General features: G+C 41.2%; 1 protein-coding gene across 2 annotated transcripts in view; it reads right to left on the reverse strand.

Annotated features, from left to right (window-relative positions):
- GLS (glutaminase) overlaps nt 1-5610 on the reverse strand; it is a 100004-nt gene that overhangs the window by 91678 nt on the left and 2716 nt on the right. The window lies entirely within an intron of this gene.

The raw sequence follows: 5610 nt of genomic DNA on the forward strand, positions 1-5610 counted from the left end.
CCTTTCCAGTCTAAAGAGGTGTTTTTCCTCCAGTGTGTGTCTTCAGAATTAGCTCTAATGCAGGAAACAGGTATCAAAATTAAGCTTTCCCCCCTCCAAGTCCTATGAAGGTTCAATACCGAAACAGTTTTTTGAGGCTTCACAATGTCACCTCAACAACCTACTAGGATGTTGTAAATCTTCAGGCCTAGCTTCAGCTTTTAACATTCTGCTCCAATTTGTATTTTGATATTCTACAGATTAAAAGTGCCAGACTAATCCTGAAAGCTCCCTTTCACAAGGCCGCCAGAAACTCTTCAGGTTACATGGAAAGATGACTCTCATGGTCCAGTCCTAAAACTGCAACACTAGCCAGTGCAAGAAGTCACGTAAGCCACGTAGACCAGTGAAATTTTACAAATGCACATAAAGAACTTCAGTATGTAGAAACTAATTCAGTGGCCTCTGTTCAGCACTGCCATTAAAATGTCATGAATCAAAATCTAAATATTATATTTAATTCTTCCCTTAAGAAGCTTAAGATCACGTTCTATTCGCTCTCTTATAACCAATGGTAAAAATCTGGACTTACAATTTTACAATCTAGACTCGCGCAGGGGGGTTTGTATGGGGCTTTGTAACGCAACAGAGAATTCACTGTTTTTCACTTCAGAACAAAAATAACTTTTTAAACGATCCATGTATGGCCAGGCTGGCAAGTCAACCAAGACACTACACTAGGAACATTTTTAAGAGCTTTCCATGCAGCACTGCTTCTTTAAGTTCCGTTTATCCTTTTAAACAGTATTCGTAAGTTTTAAAATACTGTATATTGTGTCAGAATTACTTACGTAGATCTGCAGTTCAATACTACGTTTCCCCACTCCCCTTTTTTTTCCTGTTTGACTTCCACACTCCAAATATTCTGAAGTCTTGTTTTTTTCCCCTTTTCACAGTGTTTGGGTAAACTTTCCCATAAACATTGAGAATTCTACACTAACCCTATAACTTTGTTGCCATGGAAGTTTCAACAGATTTCTAAAATTGTTGAAGATTAATATTTGAATATTTGCTATCAATATTAGTAATGCATTACAAAGAATTTTAAAGATTTTATAGAGTTGAAACCCTTGCATTTGCTTTTCTGTAATTCTTCTAATTAAATCCCAGTAGTCTGTATTTATCCCACAAAGAAACTCACTTGTAACAGTGCAGAAAATGACCTAAATGTTCAAACACCTATCACTAAGATTTGTACCCCCTGCTCTTCATAAGATTTACATAAGAAGTCACTATATGCATTGAAATAGTTTTTACGTGATATTTGCCATTGTATCTTTCCCATTTGCCACTTAAATCAAGTGGACTGGCTCAATATTTAACAATGATTTTGAACCAGCTGTCAAAGCAAACAAGGCTATCATTCAATATATTTACAGAAAAGGCTGCTCTCAAATGAACTATCCCCGCATAAAGTTTATCAGTTAAAACTGCAAAACAAGCCTTTCCCTCCACCCCCACAAGGTCAACAATGTTAGTACACAGTGTTTGCTTAACCTAAAAGCAGTATTTTAGCACCCTAAAGCACACACAACAAAAAAGTGTTATTCAGCACAAGGTGAACAGAACCAGGATGCTGAAGTCAAACTGACATGCGATTTCCATAGTTAACTTAAAGTGGAAATTCCAATTTATTCTCTGCTTTGCGCCATTAGCCAAATTCTGATAATCAATCAACTACAGGTGCAAACTGACTTGAGACAAGGATTTTCAAAAAATGTACTATTCTAATCTACGGGTTGGAATAAGCAAAGATTTTCCGCATTAATACTTATACTTGATGAAGATTAGGAACAATGCAAACAAGCCCTAGCAGTTGATATTTCCCTCAACGCCTGTGTTTCCCTCCACATGAGCAGACCCGATAACAAAACTGCCAGCTATCTAAATCAAAGATAAATTTGCCCTCCCCAATCCTGCAAAAATTAAAATAATGGAAAAGAACAAAAAAAGAACAAAAAAGAAAAAAGAATGTGTCAAATGTAGAACAAATATTTTTCTATGAACAACAGCTCATAAAGAAATGGAATGAGACCACTAACTTGCCAATAGTTAGTGATAACTCTTGTCACTACCACTAACTACCAGAAAATAATAATAATTAGAATTTCCTTCTGAAGAGTGGTACTTTATACTTTATAGAAAAAGCTGATAACATGAGGCATGACAAATAGGGTGACCATATGGGAGAATGGGAAATCTGGGACATTCTGCATCCCTAACCCCTCTCCAAGTCAGCAGCACTGCTGCAGACAGAAGCCAGGGGGCTTGGCGCACCAAGCAGGCAGGCAGCAGCAGTGCAAGCCTGGTGCACGGTGCCGCTCCGCCTCTGTTTAACTGCGCCTCGTGCCCCTGCATTTCTGGGATGCTCATTTTCATTCTCACCAGCTAGCCAGGACCTGCCTCCAAAATCCAGGACTGTCCCAGCTAAAACTGGGACATATGGTCACCCTAATGATAAAGCATAACAAAATAATGGATGATATGAAGAAACTGATATAAATTGTTCATATGAACATTTGTAAATGCCAAATTTACAGCTGCTTGAATAACTGTGACCACCCCTTTCTGTAGCCATCCCATGAATTGATCAAAGCTGGACAACCAAGTAATGAAAGACTAATCACAATTTATATGCACAAGAGGAGACAATTAAGATTGCTTGGACATATACAAGTATAAAAATTACCTACTTTCTTAGTGCCTGGCCGTGTCTACACAAGAAACTGACTGCACAGCAGCTCATTACTACTGCACAGCAGTGCTGCGTGGCACAAAGCATGACACAATGCTACTGCGCACGAGTAACAAGCTACTGCACAGTCAGTGTCATCTAAAAGCCGTTTGGCGACGTTACTACGCAGCCATTTAGCACTTGTGTACACAATTATACAAGTACTAAATCACGGTGCAATAACAACTGCACAGTCAGCATCTCATATAGAAGCAGCCCCTGACTACATTTATTTCTGCATGTACAAAGTCTTTCCAAAAGGGAAAAGAAAAATTATATTATATGCAAATATAAGAACTGTTCATCGTGCATTATCACCCTCACCCTATTGTACTACCACTCAAACTATTCCTTCTCCTTCTACAACTCCTAGATAAATTAGGGAGAGAAAAACTCTAAATATGAATGACATCCCTGAAAGGGATTGGAAAATTACTGAAAGACTAGCTTCACCTACTTCAGTAAAGAGTGGGGAGAAAACTGCAGTAACTCAAACACTACTGGCAAACGTCAGATACTAAATCAAAGAACAGAAAAGGGGAAGAGTTCTACCAATATCTGCCCCCTGTAGGACAGGAAAGATCAGGAAAAAAAGTTGGCCAAGAATGTGAATTTGAAACGAAAACTCTGGCAAGTTTTCTTTTTCATTATTGTTTTTTTTAGAATGGGTGAAAGAAGTACCATCAAGTCCCTGCAATTTTGAAAAGTGGGGAGGGGGAGGAGGGCAGGGAGGAGGGAGGAATTTACTGACAAATTTTCCACATCACCAACTGGCTTATATTTTCAAGATTAAAATGCCAGCATATTAGGGGCAGACAAAGTTCCTTGGGTGAATCTGATCTCTTTTATTAGACCAACCCAAATAGTTGGAAAATAATTATTAAGCAAGCTTTCGGGTACAAAAACCCTTCATCAGACTAAGGAAGTTTCAGCAGTTGGTGCGTGCTCTTCCTGGATGGAATGAAAAGTAAAGCAGCCATCGGCTGGGCTGGTATGCATACAAGACAGGTAGTCAGTGAAAATGTAGATTGAGGAGTCAATGGGTGAGACAGGCGGGGGGGGGGGGGGAAGTGGGATGAATAGTGGAGAAGTACCTGGGGAGTCAGATGTCAGGCAGGTTATAATGTGTCATAAATCCAATGTCTATATTTAGTCCATGATTTTTAGTATCCAGGAAGAGGCAGGTGCCCCCCCATGCCTCCTCCAGGGGTGTGCACTGCGGTGGAAGGCACCCTCCTGGACAAGCTGCAACTCTGTCTCATGTCCCGCCCTGCCCCAGCTGTGTAGCGCCTGTCCCTGCCCCAACCCCACTCCCCCTCCCTCACCGCAGGGGCTTTAATCTCGGCCCCTATTCCCTTCTTCCCTACTCCACGCTCCTTCCCCTCCACAGACTTACCAGGCAGATGCCACTCTCCAAGCTGCCAGGCTGCACTCCTGCATGCGACGTTTACTGGCAACATGATCAACCGCATCAGCCAAAAAAACCCCAATTGCTGATAATGTCAATTTTCCTTTTATCGGTGCCAATACAATTTGGACCAATGTATGCACCTCTACAGCATACACAATTTAGAATTTAAATTCCTTTGGTTCTAGGTGTTTTCATTAATCATCTAGCATTGCTTTTTTGGTTTACCTCAAACAAATATTTCTCTGGAAAAAAACGTGACACACCAATTTCAGGAGGAACACAGATTTTTCTTAGAGGGATGCAATAATATTGTAATAAAAATAGTTATAGTCTTACCTGTAGACCAAGGGTGTCAAACATACAGCCCATGAACCAGCACCTCATTATCTAGTCCAGGGGTGGGCAAAATGCGGCCCGCTAGGCCATTCTATCTGGCCTGTGGAGCCCCTAAAAAATTTAGAAAATGAATATTTATCTGCCCCTGGCTGCCCGTCACGAGGCCCTTGATGGCTTGTCAAATCTCAGTAAGTGGCGCTCTGTCCGAAATAATTGCCTGCCCCTGATCTAGTCCCAGCTGCTGCCTCTAGGTCTGAGCGGACCCAGCCCAGGACACACACCACACAGAGCCCATTTTGGCTGCTTCAGGGGCTGTGCCATACACAACACTGGCCCCAAGTGCTCTCATATGTGCATTGCACACTGCACCTGCCCTAGCCAGTCCAGAACCAGCACTGGGCACATGGGCCCACTGGCCTGATCTGGCTCATGAACTAGCACTGCGCATCACTTATCCAGCTCACAGGACCAGATAAGCTGGACACCCTTGCTAGAGACCAATTTTAGGGTTGGAAAATACATTCATCCTAATATGAGGTAGGGACCCATGTATTTCTACAGTTGCAAAAGCTGTCCAAAATAATGTACTAGTACTATTTTCTTAAGTCTACAGCCTGCTCCAAGGCCACAGCAAGGCCTTGTGAAGAAACTAAGAAATGACAAATCAATTCTGCAGTTTTATTCCCACTCAGTTCTGAAAAGCTTCAATGAAACATACAGGCCTCATCAGTTGCATACACTTGCTTGGGAAAGCTGAGAGGCAGAACAGATGAGAACTGGGGTCATCTAGTGAAATATGGAAAGTTCTACACTAGATCAGGACAGCAGTCTAGTCCAGTCCAGTATCTCATTACCTACAGTAGCTAGTAATGCTAATTTCTTTTTAAACAGCTACTATAACACACAGTTGAAGCATCCAATTCATTCCTGAACTCTGCCAAGCTTTTTTTACCTCAATCACACTGTATAGTAACTGGCAAACTGTCTAACATACAAAAGCATCCTCTCTCTATGCTTTTATTTTGCCACCACTAAGGTTGCATTGAATCTCTCTAGCTAAGAAAAACCTGTGTTTTTTCCTAGTTTCATT

Source organism: Alligator sinensis, unplaced genomic scaffold (assembly GCF_000455745.1).
Source record: "Alligator sinensis unplaced genomic scaffold, ASM45574v1 scaffold351_1, whole genome shotgun sequence".
Taxonomy (NCBI): domain Eukaryota; kingdom Metazoa; phylum Chordata; order Crocodylia; family Alligatoridae; genus Alligator; species Alligator sinensis.